Source organism: Zea mays, unplaced genomic scaffold (genome assembly GCF_902167145.1).
Source record: "Zea mays cultivar B73 unplaced genomic scaffold, Zm-B73-REFERENCE-NAM-5.0 scaffold_72, whole genome shotgun sequence".
Classification (NCBI taxonomy): Eukaryota; Viridiplantae; Streptophyta; class Magnoliopsida; order Poales; family Poaceae; genus Zea; species Zea mays.
In genome coordinates, this window is record NW_023367364.1 from 82,501 (window position 1) to 103,594 (window position 21,094).

At 44.7% G+C, this 21,094-nt stretch overlaps 1 protein-coding gene across 1 annotated transcript in view; it reads right to left on the reverse strand.

Moving 5' to 3' along the window:
• The window catches only part of LOC118475843 (ATP synthase subunit alpha, mitochondrial), a 60,825-nt gene extending 40,066 nt beyond the window's left edge, over nt 1–20,759 (reverse strand). The window contains exon 1 of the mRNA XM_035963981.1: nt 1–20,759. This exon is cut by the window's left edge and continues 40,066 nt beyond it. The gene's annotated coding sequence lies outside the window, so the exon portion shown is untranslated.
• Nucleotides 20,760–21,094: the final 335 nt, after the last annotated feature.

The window sequence follows — 21,094 nt, forward strand, 5'->3', positions numbered from 1 at the left end:
AGTGCCAGTGCCAGCAATGCCGTCCTCTTATCTATACTATACTATAGTGCCGCGCAATGGGATCGATCTGTCTTGTGGAAAGAATCTGCTATTGGGAACGGAACAACAGGCATTCGCATTCTTCTATTTGAGAATTCCTACCGATGGTCGAAGACTGATATGGATTGGAGGGAATAGGCCAATCTAGAACTATTCTATTACAACATTTCTCAGATCTTCGGACTCGTTTCGAGGTAAATGGTCAAATCAACTTATGTGGTTTTTCCCCTGGGAATATGCACCTGCTGCTTCTTCTTCTGTTGCAAGGCATGATATCGGTATCGAAACTCTACTCGGATCTGGAGAAAAGGGCCCTGCTTTCGAAAGTGAGGGGAGTCAAGCTATTCGAAGAACGGGAACAGGACTACTTTCGGATCGGAAAGTGAGATGTTCTTGCTTTGCTCTAGCGTGAGTCACAGGAATCCCTGCTCGTCATCAATCATTATCGGGATCTGGGCCTGAAATCACTGGTTTCGAATCGAATCTACTTCTTTGTCACAAGCTTCTACTGTACTGATTTAGGAACTACTTCTACACTTCGCCCTGCGTATGGTTTCGAATTGACTTCTTCTCCGGTTTTATAGGGCTATCGTTTTTAGAAGCTAAGTGAAGGTGCCGGATGGAAACTCACTCTTGACTCGCCATCTCCATATCATAGCTTGTGTTCTGCCGTGAGCAAAAGAGTTCTAGAAATGCATAGAGCAATGAAGTGACTCCGTAACAATAGATTCGTAATGAAGTGTTCCCCAATAGATTCGTATTTCTTCTAGCGCTCGTGATGTGAGATTCGTGATATGAGATTATATACGCTTTACCCGAGGCAGATAGACCCAAAGTCCAGAATGAATGATTGGAGAAAGCAAGGTCAAGTCAAGAAGCTAAGTCTAGTATTGCAAGGGAACAAGTCCGTATTGGCACGATTGCTAGCTGCGGTAGCAGAAGTAGATGTGCGCCTTTTTCTAGAATCGAAAGTGAAACATCGGTGTAAAAGATTGAGTGGGTTTCCATAGAAATAGTCAGGGGCGGAACTACCGCGAATGGTGAAACTATTGCATGCCAACTGGAGTTAGGGGTTCTAGAAGGAACGGCGGATAAAGCTTCCTCTAGTAGGCTTCTAGAGCGTCCGCCGGAAGGGAAAGAGGGTTACGTGCGCGTATTCATAGCTTATGTGCATATCCCTTTCTTTCTATTGGTACTAGTTCGCCGCTTTTGGTTGACAGTGAAGGCTTATTCCCTTGGGTCAAAGAGGGAGCTGCTTTGACTTATGGTCTAGTCTATCTGGTGGATTCCATTCCAAGGCCAAAACCGGCAGACTTACCAAAGGCAAACCTACGAAGAAGCACTTCCACTAGTGGCGAGCTTCTCTAGACAGAACTAGGGCTCAGCCTGCCGGGAGTCAAAACCGCTGACTTCGTTTTATTGAATAGCCAACCTCCATAGAAAGATTCGCAGAACTACCTCGATGGCTATCAACCACAAGATCAGTAGACGAAGACCCCAACTTCTCTCTTTCTGCTTTTGGACTGGCCTAAGCGCCTGCCTGTCTCTTCTCTTGGATATGCTTCTTTCGATGAGACCGCTCTGCTTTGATCGGGATCTTACTCCACTAATGGTTCTGTTTTCGTACCAACTGCCGGGCCTACGCTTTTCGAGTGTAGCCTATCTTATCTGAAGAGCGGCGGAGAAAAGGATACCCGCAGGGCTGGCTCGGGGGAAGAGATTGATACTGGTCTTTCGCTTCGGATCTGTCTAGAGTGTGATGTGGCCCTCTTCTCCAATCGACTACCTCAGTAAGTTAGACTAATACCAGATCTGGTAAATCTGATCCCCGCGGAAGCATGTTTGCTTGATCTCTATTTGACATCTACAAGGCACTAAAGCTTCAACCATAGCCGATCACTAGATTCAGAACTACAGCCGTAAAGGATTGAGCAGCACCATTGTAGGAATAGCTCGCTTTAATTGGCGAAGGTTCGTATACAACTAGCAAATTCTACTTCTACTTAATGTAATGCCCATGCTGGACTATTTGCTTTGCCGAGGATATCGATAGGATTTCTGATCGGATAGGAAAGGTAGCTTGTCTCGCCCGGGCCTGGTCCCCAATGAATCCGAAGATCTTAGCCGAGTTCTATTCTAGGCTCGAGACAGACAACTCTTTCTTATTGCTGGGTAGGGACTAGGGCTGCCAGGGTTTGAGCTATTTCAGGAAGGGCCATGCCTGTTTCAGAAGGCGATAAAGTTTACGCCGATCCATCTTCGAATGAAGAATTTAAACAAACGGGATGAGGAATACGCCTAGCGAATGAAGGACAAAACCAGGAAAGGAACCTACCCAACTCGATACGATTGAAGCACACTTCTTTTTTTTTTTTAAGTTGAGCCAGACTCAATTGCTTCTGTTCCTTCTGGGGCTGGCTTGGCTTCTTGAGTTTCCTAAAAGGCCTTCCTCGGATGCGATAGAGATAGATCGCTTTTCTTTTTAATAATTCTTTCCCCGCAAGCTCAACAGCGGAACCGGACCCTGGCCTCAATGGATCCGAATCTGGCCTGCCCGAAGGAATGGACTGTACGAATTGGTCACTTGGCTGAGACTACCATATTTGGAAACCTGGCCTAGATTAGAAGGATGCGAACAAGGCATAGTTCCGGCACTTTCTCTACTCCAATACCTGCTTCTTCGCCTGCCCAAAACTAATAGCTCTGTTGGAACGAGTGCTGGGATTCATCTTCCTCATCTTCATTCATCTACCTCGCGCCGGAGACCTTCACAAGCTCACTAGTATAGATCAGATCTATCTGGCCAAAGGATAAACTAGTAGCTATATGAAGACCTGCACCCGCCCCTGCTCTGAAATGTTTCCCGAGGAACTGCTTCCAGTATCGATAGAAGCTCGAGTGTTCACATGCATACCACTACTATCCAGCATCAACTGGACCTGCACCTAAAGAGAAAGAGAGGCGCAGAATCACTCAACTAGACTCACTCCCCAGAAAGCAAGGAAGCTCAAAACAACCCGCACAAGAATGCTTCCTACACTTCCAATTCGATGACAGTCTAGTCCTGGGAGAAGGCAAGGCATCTCATCGATTCGCAGCACTTTCAAATGCTGGTCCGCTTGACATATAGCACGAAAAGGAAATCCATAGTGAAGCCATATCTTCCGTGTGCGTTCTAGTATGGGTGACTCTTAGGAAAAGTAACAAGTGAAAGAAGCCCGCTAACCCACTCTTCTTTCCCCCTACCTACCCTTAGAAGGAAAGTAGGGGCCTCGGTTTCCTATGAGAAACCTACACCAGGAAAGATATTTGCCCCACCCCATTTTGATTAGGTACGACTTTATAGTTTATTACTCAACTCCCGAAAAATGGGGCGGAGTGCCTCACAGGCCGCCGGGTCCCTCAAATCCTCCCTTAGTTGCAAAAGGTTTTCAAGAGAATGCTCCTTTCCTTGGCTTCGCAAAATAGTGGAAAAAAGCTTTTCCCGCTTGTTATCCTCGCGATCAGATTCTTTTTGTAAAATCATCAAGGGCATTCTTTGCCTAAAATGTTCACAACACATACTATAAAAACGGTGGTTTTCCTCTATAATTTGAGACTCAATGCCTCGCTTTTTCTCCTTGGTTTCTATTCCTGAAATAAGATCCCCCCACTCTTGGGCTTTTCGTTTTTTTCGGCAATCCTCCAACTTTTGATCCATATCCTCTACATATGGATGTGGATGCCTTTTTAAGGAACCCTCCCCCCGAGTCGGATTTGTCTCAGGAAGTGGGGCCGGTTCCACCGCCACCGGTGGCGTGTTGTCATGGGGATGATCACCCCCTTCTGGCGAAGGGCCAGTGGTTGGGCTCAACCGTTCGCCCTCCGTAGGGCTGAGTGGCGGATCTATAAAATCTGGGGCGGACCGAACCTCCATTTCGAATTCAAAATCTAAAGGAGCCTTTCCTTTGCGCCCCTCTTGGGTGGATCCCTCCCCCGCTTCCATTAGAAGCGGTTTTTGCCCCCCCACCTTTGAAGGCAGTTTATCGGAAGAACCCCAACTTTCTCCTTGGGTCATCCCCAGAGTAGCACTCTGCTCCCATAGGAGCTGGAATAGAAAACTGAGCCACATTACGAGTGCGCCAATGAGAGCCTTCCGGAGCGCCAGAAAGAGTTCCGCGAGATCAAAAAAGCAAAAATACCATTGCAACCAACACGAGGCAGGAAGCAGAAGCATCAAAAAAATTTACGATTCATGACAATCCAATTTTTGAAGCGAAAAAACTTCTTCTTCCACTTAGGAGAGGCGGCAGAGTAGGTGCGAATACCCAGAAGGGTACTCGCTCCTCGTGCTCCCGCTCTCGGCCCGTTGATTGCTGTTCTTTTTTGCCTCACAGTTTTCGTGATCGAATTACGAAATAGATATACGAGCAGCCGTAAAGGATCATTCGCTGGGATGGTAAAAGTGAATCTTTTATGGGACGGGATCGTGGAATCCACTAAGTATGCAATCGGTATTTGTGATCGATCAGCTTCCAGTATGACCGATGACTTTCTATCTGGATGAAGAATAACCACACAATCAGGTTGTCGGTTCAACCCAAAATAGATTTTATTGTTTCTTGAACGGAATTTCTTAGGATTAGCATAAGAATTGGTAAAAAAAGCCCCGATCTTCCATTGAGAATCATTGATACAGCTCCACATTTTTGCCATTATCGAATATATAAATAAATTCTTCGTCTTTAAAAAGAAGGAACGGCTTTTTTGACAAATGAGATATCCTACAAAATCAAGAGCGTTTCGTAAACAAATCAGTGTCTTGTCTGAATCGAGAATAGCAATTCCATTTCTGAAACAACGGATATATACTTTTAAATGGTGAGCAGCTACCCGACGGCCGAGATGTGCATTCGTACAAAGTAATTTAGTACAGACAGTTGAAAGGATTGTCATTTCTGGTTTTCGTTTCCGGAGATACAGGTGGTAAGTTAGAAATGAAAATAGGTTAGCAGCTGATCTTCTAACCAAAAAGAGTAAACATCAAAGAAAGGTGATGACATAACCAGTAGTTCGAAAGCGCGAAAGTGGGAAGAACAAAGATAGAAAGGTTTCGCAGGTTCAGATTTGGATGCACTGAACACTTTTAAAGATCTTGTTTTAGCGGATCCGCTATTCCCGCTCCACTCTCTCAGAAACCAAGTCAATTTAGACAGACGCCTCATGATGTCCCGTTACCATTAGGGCCATCGATTCCAACAGAGGATAAGCGCGTTAGGCGCTGGACACATGCTCTAGTCTAGTTACTCACTGACCGATACTTTCTTTACTGCCGCTACTCGCTCACCTCCAACTATCTATCCATCCACCGGCATCCAATGGACTTGAAGCCGATCTTAAGCTACGGGCCTGGGTTGGAGCGACTTCTGCATTTCCATTTTACCGTGTTTTTTGTCCTCAAGCAGATTTTCTTAGTGAAATGGGAATCCGGATTTGGACTTCTTCCGTTTCCAGGTTGGCTTTCTTTCTAGCTATAAGTTGAGGGAAAAGCTGCCTGCTCTTGATCGATCTCATTCTCTTCTCTGTCTCTGGATTGCCGAGTTCGAGGAAAGGCGTATTCGTTCGAGTCAAGCTACACAAACGGAATGCTGCTACTGCTATTGGTCGTATCGGTATCGAATTCTCTGCAGTGGAGGAAATAGCCGAAGAAGAAGAACTCGCAGATGGGATGCGAAGTGAGGTGAATCTAGTGGCACAGGTTGACTTGTATGATATGAATCAGTAGTCAGGATTGGTACGAAACCAGGATCATACGCAGTAGATCATTTCTGTTGGGATCCGTCGTGTCGTGGTGAAGTAAGTGTGCCAGCTCGTGAAATGAACAGTCTCGAGTGTGTATCAGTTTCCCGGTTGCAGGCTGGATCGGAGAAAAAAACAAGATTCACTGAATTATGATACGCAAATAGTCTTTAGTGCAGGAATGCAGGTAGTACTTTTTTTCCAGCTAAGTGAGCAGCACTTGTTCTTCTCTTCGGACTCCGAGGCGGACTTCCGTACTTGATTTTTCTAAAGCTAGGCCATCTTCTGCTGCTTCATTTAGGAAACCCTACCTAAACCCTTCAAGCGGCGGAATATGGGATAGGTAAGCTATGATTCAAGAAACCTGCCAGTCCTGAAGCAAGGTAACTCATCTAGATCCAGATCTGGTTCATCACTGGCTATATTCTAACCGGCATGGCATCCTTTGTGGATCGAAACGGAAACTGATCACTGGTTCTATTCGAAATCATATACCCCTGCTGAGCCTGCCGCCTTACCCAAGACCAAGAAAGAGATCCGGAACATGAGAATAACCGGCACTTTCCCGGAGCATGCCTGCCTGCAAATCGAATCCTATCCTATGAAACAAGCTTCTACTATTCAAATCAAATCAAACACAGAAACCTCAGCCGGAGATGGCGAGTCAAGTATTGCACGCCGGTTGGAAGTCAAGCTATCTGGAATGCGGAGACCCCACCCGTAGCTGGTTCTAGATCCGGATAATCAATCACAAGATCATGCGGAGAATTTAACAGAACAGCTGGCATGCGCACTCAACTACTTACAAATGCCCGTGTTTTTCGTCATCACTAGGATGGCAAACCAACCAGAAAATGGATTTGAACCAGTGCAGCTCGCCATGGGACAAAAGTACGCAACCCAATGGCACCCTCGAAACGAGTACGAAGATAAGAAAACTTGCTCTCGCCAAGTGGCAAAAGAAGGCCAGTTACCATTCCATTACCAGATCTATGCCCAGCCCTGGCCCTGAAACCAGACGACAAGAGCTTGACTCCGTTCTTCGTGTACCCTTCCTTCTGTTCTTCGTGTAGCTGCACTCCACTCACAGTTGGTTGACAATTCGGATTTTATCACTCGATCCAGTGAATTGAGACTTATCCGACATGGGGAAATGAGAGGTCGAAAGCGAGAAAGTCGATGATAACCCGATTCCCTTCGAAACTCTAATGCTGTTACTGGAACTTCTAGTACTAGAAGTGAGCGTTAAACCTTTCCTGGCGAGTCAATACAGCTCAGCTAAAATAGCAAGGAACATGGCGGGCACCAATACCATGCAAATTAGACACCAGAAGTAGTGGAGAAGGAACCATGCGGAAGTGGGAATAGGCCCACCCGAGAGAGATATGAACAATGCCATTCCAGCGCCGAACTGACCTGGCAAGACAAGGCTCAAGTGCAAACTTCCGCTTCCGTTTCTTTCATAGAGATGGAAAAGTGGACTGGCACTATTTCCTGGCCTGGCAGCGGGTGGATTCTAGAAATATCTAGATAAGCATTCGAAAATGGCCCTTCTTTACTTTACTTTAAACAAGCCTCCGTAGAAATCTTTCCATTCTCCCTAGTCTAGGACCCGGGATGAGGACTCGTATTCCTATTTCTTTCTTTGGATTTGATCGAGGGCTCAAGTGGCAGCGCAGATGTTGTTGACATTGGAGAGACCTCGTATGCAATTTATTCTCTGCTCTGCGAGATTTTGGTAGCATTTTTGGGTACTGTACTTACATCAATAAAGTGCGCTCACTTCTTTGCACTTTGACTGACAGGTACACCATGGTTTTGGCTGACAATGTGGATGGCGGAGACGATCTTGATCTTATTGTTACTACTATGAACGGCAACGTCTTTAGCTTTTCCACTCCCTCACCACACCATCCACTCAAGGTAGGCAATGCGTTTTTGTAGTCATGTCTTCATTTTGTTTCACAGTATTTAAACTTAAGTCGGATAGATCTTTTGGTGAACCCATTGCAACTTCTGCTTAAAGCTGGCTTGATACTTCAGACTTACATATCTCCTTTGATCTTTTTATTCTTTTGATGTTTAAACATAGAGGTGAGCATGAAAACGAGATAACCATATCATTCCAATTTGATGGTAGGAATGGAGATCATCAAACCAAGGAAGGAATAATGCTGCATATCGGTACAACCGTGAAGGTTTTTATGTTAAGCATGATTCCAGGACCTTCCGTGACGAAGAGGGCAAGCATTTCTGGGTAGAGTTTGAGATTGTTGACAAGTACAGGCTTCCCTATGGGAATCAAGCTCCTTATAATGTGACGGTATATTCTGTCATCCTAAATTTTAGCCTGATGGAAAATATTTTTACTAACTTCCAACTACCTTTGTTTTACTGTTGGATTTCAGGTAACTTTACTTGTCCCTGGGAATTACCAGGGAGATAGGCGCATTGTGGTCAGTGAGATCTATCATCAACCAGGAAAGCAACGGATGAAGCTTCCCACTATTCGTGTTAGAACGACAGGAACTGTGCTCGTGGAGATGGTTGAAAAAAATGGGTTTTATTTATCCGAAAAGTTTTCACTTACAAGAGCCCACCGCTTTAGAAGTGCTTTCCTCTCTCTTTCTTTCGTACAAGTAGATCGTTTCTGTTGGGATGAGATCTGTAGTCTAAGAATCGGTTCATAGGAAAGCACGCCTTGCAGTTGGCATCGGTAGAAGATTTCCGTCTTGTCCCTCGGAGTGGAGCTAGACTCACTTCCTTTGTTCGTAACATTATACGTTACTCACTGAGGAAGAAGGGAGTAAAGTATCTACACTCGTATCGGATCTGGAGATCTGCCCCGGGATGGAAAGGTATCGATCGACCAAGAACTTGTCGAATTTCTTTGACCTCGGAGCCCGTACAAGCTCTTCTTCCACAACCATATGTGACCTCCCCGAGTTTCGAACCCCTCGCCCTCTAAATGTGGATCTCCTCCTCCTCGTTGTTGCCGTGGAGAAAGACCGTATTCACGTCTAGTTGAAATAGATGCAAGTCCTCGGCCGCTACTATACTATACTATACTATACTATGGTAATATAAATTAGTCTCTCTATCCTTTACCAAAGCATGGTGCGTCTCTCCCCATCCCCAAGTGTTCCTATAGAAAATCCCTCCCGCCCCCATGGGGGGGATTTCCTATGGGAGTGGGGATCTATCTCTTTAGCTCACCTCACACTGAATTCCAGGGAAAGATTGGACATCCTCGGATTACTAAGATGAATGAACTCTACTCTCGTATCGTCTCTACTCGGATCTATCTGGAGAATGGCATGGCCTGTACAGTTGCGAAAAAGCCCACATCTGTCCCGAAGGGTCATTATTGACCAGGAATTCCGAATAAAGAGATTATTATTCCCATGGCGACACTAATTAGTTTAGTCCAATGAAAGAATGCTATTATCCAGGTGACGACACCGCTCTATTGGCGATACGTTCTTCTTTCGAACCAAACCAGTGAACTACAACCTATGAACTTACCATTCTGTGGAAATGAAATGAAATACAGCTAACACTTTCTTCTGATCTTCGGGCAGTCCAATCTCATCAAGAGTAGACAATCATATCAACTCCGATATTACACACTTAAAATGCTTCTCCCAAGCCCAAGTCAACCCCAACAATTCCAAGAAAGCGTATCTCCTATCCGGGACAAGCCTTGCTTTGGGAATATAGAGGAGTTCACACCCAGTCCAGACTTCACTGTATCTTTCGTTTTAGGCCAGTCCAATGATACGATACGAGTGCCTAAGGCATTCCACGGTTCCTACTGGAAGTCAAGTACCCCTCGCTAATCCAATGAGGAACTACCGGTTATATTCGTCTTTCTATTCGTCAATATGCTCGTAACATTAGTCGTTACTCGCTCGTTAGTAGTTACTCATGAATTATACGTGACTCGTTCATTATACGTTCCTCATTCATTAGTCGTGACTCATTTGTTCCGAATATCAAGAAAGCATTCATGGCCTAAGGAGCATATTCTTTTGACAACGGTTTCCCTCACCTCCTCTGAACATACACTCTTATCACGGGCTTCAACAGACGGGATATGCTCGAAATCATACTTGCTTGCACGGATACAGACTTGCACTTGATGGACTAAACTAATAGGTGAGTTCTCTTCTAATCTAAAGGAAGAGTAACGAATTGGGTATTCTCAAGTATGGAAACTGCTAGGCTAGGCAATTCTAAAGTACCTGTCAACGGGCACATACCTCTTGACGGCTTGGGGATTCAAACTTAAGTTCCCCATGGTTTTAACTGAATGGCGATTCGTAAGTCCCCTATTCTCAACTATGGAATATGAGATGTTTGCATATCACGTTTAAAAAACTATGAATTTTACTCAGTAAACTCCCCAGGCACTTTGCTAGCAGATGTTTCAGTACAGCAAGGAACCTGAGAAGAGACCCGAGGAACCCTGTAGGTAGATAGTTTTCAAGTGCTCTAGTCCTGAACAAAACAACAAGATGCGCGGTCCCCGATTGGGAATATTGATATCATTGCCTGCAGGTGGGATCTGTTGCAGTATTCAATGAATAAGTATCAATCTCTTCTCTGCGGTTCTGGGGAAGCGGTTGTATGTCTGGGTCCTGGGCCAAGTAGATTGATCGTTTGTTTGATATTCCCGCTGGAATATTTTCCAAGAAGGAATCCGGGGATGTCCATGATTCGAGTGATATTGGCGCTCCACTTTCATATGGGATCTCTTTCGTATTGGATGTGGATGGGTCTAGAGAATGGCATGGCCTGTACTTGTTGTGAGGAAGCCCACCTGTTGCGAAGAATAGGATCCATCCCGTTGCCAAAGAAGAGGTTGCTTGTCAAAGAAGAGGCTGGTATCGGCTTTCCCTAGTGCTCCCTGGCAATATTTCCACAAGATGCCCGTATACAGATTTGAAAGAATTTCATGAATGAGATCATTTCTGTTGCGAGGAATGCCATTGGCAGTCAACTCTTGACTCGTATCTTGAGAATGGACGCTGGCCTAAACCCCTCTTTGGAGTAGGCCTACCTTTCTAATCTAACAAGTGAATACTAAATACTTACTAAACTAAACTAAACAAAGTAGTAGATTTCTTCCGTCACAGCTCTGCAGCTGTCCCTCACCAATGTCAAAGATAGGCCACGGATTACATTCAAGGGATATCTTGCTAGGAGAAGTCTGTACAAGCTTGTTAGCCAGATCGAGATGTGGTTCTGTTGGGAATCCAATCTCCTGTCCGAGGAATAGAATCTCTTGCGAGGAATGGCTAGCTCGATCCATCTTGTGGAATACCCCAAGTATCATATCATAGTCATAGCATTGGAGCTCGTATCGTATCGGAACACTTGTATCTCGTATCAACGGAGTCAAGCATCTAATCTTCTACTCTAGAGATTGGGCCTGTACGAAGATCTTTCTTTTTGCGGGCTAAAGATCACTCTTGTCCCTCCAGTGAAGTGGTAGTTTTCTTGCTTTGCTTATAGAACAGAACTGAGTCTCTTATGTTCGTAACATACATTAAGTGTTACTCACTCCATTGGCATCTACAAGTGGTGCTTACGAGAGAGGCCTGCCTAGACCGAGATAGGAATCATCAGTGGATACGAGCGAGAAGAAAGAAATCTATCTGTCCAGCTTTGGCAGTAGGGAATCATACCAATTCGTCTTTATACTCATTCGTTATACGTGATTCGTTCAACACAGTCTAGTCGATCTGTCTTGTCCCTCGCAACTTGACAGTGGAAACAGAAGCATGAGTGAATCCGTACTGTACTATACTATACTATACTATTCGAACACATCTCTTCACCCAGTGCCATGCCACAGTGAGTGGAGCTAAGGATGAATGCATGGGATCCGTGTTCTAAGTGTTGTCTTAAGTGTTCTAAGTTCAGTTGTATCTTTTTCTTGTAAGTTTCCGAATATTCTAAAAAATATTGGAATGCCTCTGTCTTGTCCTTTGAGAAGTGAGTGGAGGGTAGGATCCCGCCTTCTTATATTCGTCACGTTACAACTCTTATCCTTCGATTTCGCAACGAAGGAACTCTGGCTTGGTATGGTAGGAGGATGGATATGCTTTGTAGCAGAATCAGATGCTGGCTTTATATTCTCTTTTCTATTCTTTTCAAGCGAGAAACGACTAATTCATGAGGAACTCCCGGTTATATTCTATTCATTATACTTGCCTTGGTTGTTCCGAATCTAGGGACGAGCAGGGATTAGTATAGTATAGAAGTGACTCATGAATTACAACTCTTATCCTTGATTATTATATTATAGTGTGGAAGACGAAGATCTTAAAGAAGAAAAGATGGAGTGCCATGCCACTAAAAGAAACCTAGGTGGGGAAACCGGTTATATTCGTAACAACTCATTGGCTTTTTCAGAGAGAAGTAGCCGCTCCGTCGTCTATTCTATATAGTGCTGCAAGCTGAGAACAAAGTAGCTCTCGCCTAGCAAACTAGATTCGTAACATTGCCTACGAACTCATATCTGCTCCGCATGAAGAAAATCATATCTAAGGATAGAATTCATCAAGCCATAAAATCATAAATCATAGAGAAATGTTCTTCTATCTGCGCCAATGTTGATAAGTGCAGTTCCTCAAAATAAAAAACAAGAAAATGGGAGTTCCTCCTATCTGTTCCGCTCAATCAGTGACAGTGGATAGATTCAGAAAAATATCTCGAATTCACTTACATAGAATAGAAACATACTCGTCACATTCGATAGAATTCATCGAAAACATACTCGTCATATGCTCGTCACGGAACTATTTTAGTGACTCGCTCATTACTTAAAAAATATGTCATTCCTTCTATTTTGGGTTTCTTGATTGATAGAAGTTCCGGCACATCTCCGAAAAGATTGGGGGCCCAAAGTGCACCACAGTAGCGCCATCCAAAGGAGGGCCGTGGAGCCGGTAACCTGGCCAGTTTACGAGATGTGATACAGGATCACCTCTGTCATTTCTAGATTCCAATGAGTAACTCCTAACGAGCGAGTAACGACTAATGTTACGAGCATATTGAGGAATCTATTAATCGTTTCATTCATTTAGAATATAAATTGCAAAAACTTGTATTTAGCTCATCCAGAAAAATATTCATAGAACATGTGAAGCAAGGAGACAATCATTTCTTTGGCTAGCAGCAACGATCAAATTAGATTCGTCTTTATGCTTTACACGGAAGTGAGTTGCATCTAAGTTAAGTGACTCGCTCGAGTTTATCATTGATTAAGGGAACAAGCAATCCTCGCTAATCGACTAATACCTAGCGAACCAACCACCTACTCTACTTTTGTATCGGGTGCCCAATATTTGAAAGGCCACTCTACCTCTATGATCAATCAATCCTTCCGAGTACGGGTTGTTGTTGCTTTGCTTATGAAATAACATAATGCCCGCCATCAGGAGGAATCGCTGGCTCGATATCACTCTGAAAGGTGGAATCTCATAGTGAGTTGAGTCAAGTTGTGCCAACCAATAGCCCTGAACAGTGCCAGTAGCTCCTATCTCGTTCCAGTAGTCCTATCTCTAGTGATGCTTTCCCCCCCCGGGCAGAAAGAAGACAGTCAAATCAAGGAAAAAGTACTTTAAAGTATTCGATTCTATTAGCACGCTCCTTCATACCCAACTTGGCCTGCTAAGTAAGATATCATGATTGGAGGGATTTCCAGACATTAGTCATGCTTACAACCAATCCGTATCCCCTTGGTGCCAGCACGGGTTCCTTCATTGTAGGAAAGAGAGATGTAGGGAGATCGCCGTTCCAGGTCCTCCTATCAAACAAAGAAAGGGAACTACCTCCAACTATGGTTACTACTGTAAAGGAGCCGGTTCTAGAAATTGAGAACATAAGTGATCCTTTTATCGGGATGCGCTAGACGAGAAATAGCACTAGTAAAGTGAAGCAAGTAGTTGAAAGCGTTGGCGCGAAGCGTTGTTCGAAGATGCATTTTCTATAATTATAATGGAGCAAAAAGCTAGAAAGGGATCATCCGAGAGCCATATGTGAATGTATGGTGCGCTGGGCCAGCGAAGCCATAGAAACTCTCTCTCAAAGCAGTAAGCGAGCTTCGCCATCACTCTATTAGATAGGCCGTGCGTGGGGTAAGAGATCTCTCTCAGCCGTTCCGTTCCCTGGGCCTCAAGGTGCGGAGCCTGTATATACGTAATTAGATCGATCTATGAACAAAGGAAAGAGTCAGTCCGGTAAATCTCATATTGGCGTACTATCTAGAGGGATTCGAGATGTGAAAATAGGAGTGGTTGAAGCATCGAAAGGTGTCTCCGTTTTTATTACTTGGTTGGGTGCCAGTCTGTCTGCTTTTTTTTAGTCGAACTCTCGCATCAAAGGGGTATGGGCAATCGCCGCTATCCGTGGACATGACTTGGGAAGTCTTTAGTTGCCACAGGTACGGGTCCGTTCGAGGCAGACTGAGAAGCGGTCTCTTAACAGATAGATCCGGAGATTTTGGAGAAACACGGAATCCTCACTCTACAGCAATTCATGGAAATGGTGCCAGTGCCTGAGTACGGGTCGCGGAAAAAAGTGCCAGAGTAATTTCGCGGGATTTCTATCGTATACATACAGTTGAGGTACTCCCGCCAATCTCGGGTCCTGCTTCTAGCAACCATAATAACTAGCCGTTTAGCACTATCGAACTATATGAGGATAACTTTTCTCAAAGAATAGCAATGAAATAGCGTAAGAGTGGTGCCTCACATTGGTTAAGTGGTCCGAATAGAGAAGTTCTAAGTGTGAATGGTATCGCCCTGTTTCTCACTCTGTTTTGTAAAGGTAACTGGTTCCACCATCGTTTCCGGGCAGTGATCTCCACTCTGAATAGTCCTCCCTCAAGTGAAACGTATGGTATGAAGAGAGCTAATATGGATTCGCAGAACGGGCTAGCACTATTCGAACACATCTCGATCACCAAGGTCACGTCACAATTCTAGATCTGGATAAGAACGGCAACCCTCTCGTAGAAAGAAACCCTCCAGAAAGGGATAGGTTCTATTCTCGCAACAGAAGAGATCCAATCAACCAAAGAACAAGTCAAGCCGCAGGGATGGATCAGCCTGACCCGGCACCCGATTCAGATCTGTATCTCGGGCTAGCATGAGCGCAATCCTCATCTATGCTTTTCTCTGTGATGCGGGGGGCTACCCATTTAAGGAAAGCTGGGCTGTAAAAGGGCAATTCAGTTCTTCACAACCGCTTTTAGGAGCAAACGATCCTTGCCTTAGTATACAAAAAGAGAGGAATGAATCATCTCGTATTTTCTTGTGGGATAACCTTCATCAGCTTTTATCTCCAGCTACACAGCCTCTCACTCTTGTCATTACATTGCGGCAGCATTGCAGTTCTGGCACTTGTTCAGCTCTTAGTGCATTCTCAGATGCCTCCTCATCCTGAGCTAGCCGTCACATTTTCTCGAAATCATGGCGACAGGAAGGGCTAAAAGAGACCTCATCTGGTCAAGAAGCAAGGGCAACATTTCAAAATCGAGTACTAAAATATATAGTATAGCAGTATCTGATCCTTGCTTGGGAGGAATTCCTAAGAAAAGAGAGTTCTCTCAGCCAGTGAGTTCCCTCTGCCAGACAAGCCAGTTCCTTCAGAGATGGAGAAGTAGCTCGGGCAGTAGAAAGCAGAGATGGAGAAGTAGCTCGGTCAGTGGAAAGTATCCGATTGATAGTCTCCTACCCTTGGGAAGACTTCCATAAATAGAGATAGATCCCTCCGATCCCTAAAGTAGAGGCACTCGTTTGAAGGAAGAGAAAGCCTTGGAACTACTCGTACCAAAGCCAGCCAGTACTTTTCTTGATCGCTTATCCTCGATCTTCCAGATAGAGTTCTGAGTGCTCATTTCTTATAGAATCGATTTCTAACCTTAGTTGATAGACAGAGAAAGCCCTGTGCTGTGTGTGCGTATCTTCCTACGAACTAGAGCGAAGCGGAGTAGCTTCTTTTTCCGCTTAAATCAAAGGATGGAATGTTGGACTATCAACCAACTGAGACTGCGCGAACTAGATAGCCGAACAGCTAAAGCAAGCAGTTACCAGACAAAGGCGAATGAAAGGAAACACAAACCGCAAGGTCAAGATGTTTTCTAGCGGCCGTCTAGCGCATCCGTTTTCTTGCTTGGATGAGTTCTGGAAGGGATAGAGGGATTAGGGATATTATCACTGAATTGAGATATGCATTCCATCCAGAAGTTTCATTTCCGCTTGAAGAAAGAGTGGGAACGTCGGATTAAGCTTCCAAAAGTGGGCTAATTGACCATATTTAATTTAGGAAGGAAGGCCTGTGCTCAAACTAGAGGTTTCTCCACTCCAATCAGGATAGCAAGATATCGATTATCCCGAGTGTATGTGACTTCCTGAATATCCATTCCATTGTTAGATGAATTAGCTGGGCTTTTGTTCGAGTCAAGCAGTGGGTTTGGATGAAGCGAATGTTGTTGCTGGCGGTGTGGTAGAGGTAGGATATTGTCCTTTATCCCCGGGAGATGATTGCGGATAGGTTCTTTCTTATTTATGCTCCTAAGTTAGCTATCGGCCTGTTCGCCCACATAAGCCTGAGACTCATCCACCTAGGAACCCGGAAATGCTTAGAGCAATAGCCAGCGAACTAATTTCACTTGCTGAGAGGATGAAAGGTGCCTCAACAATCCTCATGTCCAATATCTGCTGCCGAGAGAATCTCTGCGGCTCTATCTCGACCGTACAGAAGTAAGTTAGTTGCTTTTATTTTAGCAGAAAAGCGGCACGGCAGGTCGTGCCTGTCAGATTTGATTCGATCAGATAGGGAATCCCCACTTTTCCAAGACAACTACATTTCCATTTCCGTTACAGCGAGAAAAAAGATAGTGTGCCACCTTGAGTCAAGGTATATTCCTTCTTTTGCTTCTTTTTCAGAACGAAGGGCTCCATCCTTCTTTCTAATTCGGCCCCCGGGGCTATAATATGGCGAGGAGACAGCACTTTTTCAGATATGAACGAACCTTTACTCGTACCTCTAACAGAAATGTGGAGGAGTTGATTTCCGATCTTTAACCGGAAGACGAGTCAATAAGTCAACAAAAGGGGTTACTCCCACCTTAGAGCACCACTACATTTACTTACTACGCGCCTATCCCTATCACATTCATTTCTTTTACTTTCCTGTCTATCATTACAGACCGGGGCTTTACTTTCCTACAAGGATTCCAGATACTCTACATGGTCTCCGCATTCATTCCTGTCTGCGAATCTCTATTCCAACCTCTACTCTGGGATTCTCTTCTTGTGTGCTACTCTAGACATATTGACAAGCCTGGCACTACTTCTACCTTAGAAACAGGATGATGGTACACTTCCCTACAGGTCAGTTCGGCGCTGGAATGGTTGTTTCCTTTAGGCGCATCGTATACTTGACCGGCACATTCATCCTAGTAAGTTTAACGGATTGGAGGTAGTTCCCTTTCTTTGTGCGCGTATACCTTCCCGGGTAAGTAGTAAGCTTTAGGAAAGACAACCATTGGTTCATAGGGAGATTCGTGTCATAGGTGCGCCGGTTTCTGACGAGGTTTGTGATGTCTCCAGGCCAGGTCTAAGCATAGCATAGTGGGCTCCTAGCTTTTTTGGGTGTCTCTGTTCCAGAAAGGATATTGGATGGAGCAGGTTCCTTGCTTGATTGGAAATCTTGATATCTTGCCAGGTTCGGTAAGGTTGACGTTGGTGCTAGAGCAACAGCTCTATTATGGATTCTCGTACTCGTGATGTGTCTTTAGCAAGACCAGGGCGGCACTTCCATTGGTTTCAAGTCCATCCATTGCGGGTTCCTATCCTAGGTTTCCTTTTCTAATATTTCCATTCCAGTTTCTTAGCCCGGGTACCTATCCACCAACACCATTCGAGTAGAGTTGGGTAGAGCGTGCATCTAAAAGAGTGGTTTCACCCTTGCCTTGATTGATATCTGACCTACTGCCATCTAGTAACCTTAAAGGTTGCGAATCCGGATATCATTCATTCCTTGGATCTTATCATTCTTTCCGAAGTAGAAGTGAGTCTATTGACCTTGCTTTCGAAGTTTATTTCCTTGGTTCTGACGCGTGGTTTTTGATTCTCCACTTCTAATGACATCATGATCGCACGACACTGTACTTATTAATGACATATAATCCGAGGGATAGGGAAAGTGCTTTCTACAGTGATGCTAATCTCTATTTCTTAGCTTGGCTTTATTTTATTGACAGAGGGGTTTCAGGGCGGGTTGTATGAATCAAAGAAAAGGATTGGTCTCAGGTCAGCTGCTCCCTGGAAAAAGCTGAAATGAATCTTGGAATCTTAATACTTCCTAGTCTCTTGTTTCGAGGAAAGACAGTTGAATAGCCCGGGTTTCAGGGAAGGCTTCTTTCTTTCTTCCGTGGATTTCATCGTTCTAGTTATCTCATTTCTGTGTTCGTCTACATTTCTTGTGTTGGTTGTTAGGAAAGCTGGTAGACTAGCTTCTTTTTATTGGAAAGGATGGAAACATCATAGTCTCAATTGAAAGGATTCTTCTCGTGATGTGTCTTTACCGTCGATTGCACCTATCCTTAGAAGCATACGAATTAGGATTTCGCCGGGATAAGTGACATGATCGAACCTTACGGAAAGGAAACAGCAACCTAAGAAACAAGTCAAGTCCAGGATAGATCTAAGCTTCCCTTGCTTGTTCCGTTTAGGGTTATTGGTTCTTCTGGATATCTCTCTAAGTCACCTTGTGTTTTGGGCTTGGCTTTCATCTAACCATCCTTATATCCAGGCCAGTGCTTTCAATCAAACAGGAACAGGACAGGATGAGAAACAGATTGGGTGAAGCCCTGTGCTGTGTGCTCGTAGACTTGGTTCTCTTATGTTGCGAGAATCGATTGACTTCCGGCATCCCTCGATGGATGGAGCTATGGCCAGTGCTAAAGAAGAGGATGAGGGAAAAGTTCTTCTTATCCGGATCTAGATGAGCGACCCGTAACAGGTATAAGCTTGACAGGTGCAATGCGAGGCAGCGCCTAGTTCTGGATATCTTGCCGCTTGCAGGACAGGATAGGTATAGGGGATCCGGTAAAGAGACAGACACAGACAACTATTCTATTCTCTCTGGTGCCGGTGAGAATCTAGCCTAAGTAGTCACCATTGGCGGTTCATAGCTTTCCGGGTCAGCGTTCTCTTATCTTGTATCTTGATTGCCGGGTCATCTCTTTTCTTTCTTGCCGGGCAGGGCAAGTAGTCACCATTGGCGGTTCATACGTTTCTGGGATCCCTTTGAGTGTGCATGCAAGGATAGGAGCCATCCATTGCTTTACAGGTTCGCATATAACCTACTGGTTCTTAGCTCTACTTATGAATTCCTAGCTTGATCTTTCCTTCTCTCAATTGGGCCAGGGTACCTGGTATTGGTTTCCTTATCGAGATGGGTTCGTATAACCTTTGTAGTTGCATAGCTTTCTTAGTGGCCGACCATCCTTTCCAGACCTTCTCTAGAGTAGAGCTCCTCCATCCATAGCTTGATCTTTCCTTGACTGTCCTCCTTCCGAAAGTACCACTTTTGCAGATCAACTTGATCGAAAAATAAAGCTAAAAAAAGAATCCGTAGTCGGGAAACGAGAAAAACACGACTTTTGCAGCTATATGAGATACACTTTTTTCATTGGAAATCGAGTTTCCTTAGGGAAAATCAGAGTCACGACTTTTGCAGCTAAGTGAGATGGAAGTTTTGATTCTCCGCTAAAGCCCATGCTTGGTGCCATCGGGAAACCGGAATCAAGATTTTCCATAGTTCGATCGATGGCTATTGGTCGTAGGAGTCAAGCGTATTCTCATTCTTGGTATTGGAAGCAGTGGTCCGGTTCTTGGAGCTACAACTATTGGTCGTGTCCTGTGGAAAGAATCCATCTAGTCAGCCTACGAAACCTATCATTCCTACGAGAAAGTGACGAACACGGCAACAGGAACAGCTTGCTTCCCTCAATGCGAGTACGACTACTCCTTTCCTCTGTTCACTTCCTCTTCATATGAGATCTTCTTTCCTCTGTTCATTCACTCCTCAGTGAGTAACGTATAATGTTACGAACAAAGGAAGTGAGTGGAATCACTCATGCCTCCCTGATCCGCTATTCTTTTCCAGTTGGTGGATTTGCTGCTCGCCGTGGGGATCCACTTTTATCATCTCATAAGAAAGCCAGTGGTGGAGTTAGCTGGTTTGACCAGAAGTGGTGGAACGGATTCCGTCAAGGAAACTAGAACCAGGAATGGTTACCTGGCAAGAGATACTAGTAAGTATATATTATATCTAATATCAAGGTACTGTCCGGAACTACGAGCGGATCTATAAGGGATGGCCTGGAAGCAGAATCAAGGGATCTTCTTGGTATGGTTGTAGGTCGGCGAGATGTCCAGTTTGTCTGTATGAGCCTAATAAACAAGCCTATGGGTACACAGTCAACCCGAGCTAAAGCTATTTATGAAGAGTGGCGGTCACAAGCATTGAGCACCGATATCTAAAAACAAAGCGTGGATAAACCGAACCTGGAGAATCAAGCGTCGGACAGCCAAGCCACTATTTCGCTTTGATCGAACAGAAATAGGATAGAGCTTTAGTACTCGATCGGTATGGGGAGAGGGAGTTTACTTGAGGGTACTGACTTGCCTATACTAAATAAAGGAAGAGTCCGCAAAGCTGAGCTTTCGGTTCGCTCCCCAGGCCTTCAACCCTGTTTGCCTCCTTTCTCTTGCTTGATGGAATAGTTCAATGCCGAGCTCAGCTTTTTTTTTTGGCTTCTTTGCTTGCGTTCTTCACCGGCGCTCGCCGGATGTATCACTCATCCCGAAAATAAGGCAAGGAGTCTGCTGTTTGTTTGTTATAATCATTACGGGAATGAATCGCATATGTTGGTTTAGAATTGCTCGGGAATTCATTGATAGTGACTTTTTTCAGTTCTAGGGGGGCTGGTCTACTCCTCTTTTTTCTCGATCGAGCCGCTTTCCCTCATTCTACTCGTCCAGCCCTCTTCACGAACTTGTACAATCAATGCCACAAAGATAGCAAACTCGATTATCGAATATATAAGGAAAGGGGCGACGATTTGGCACCAGATATCCGGAGGTGTGGAAAGAGCTGCTGTGATAAGCGGAAAAACCATCAAAAAACGACGATTGCTCGTGAAGGTTTCCACAGAAAGACCCCTTGGTTCTGGCAAACAGATCACAATTAC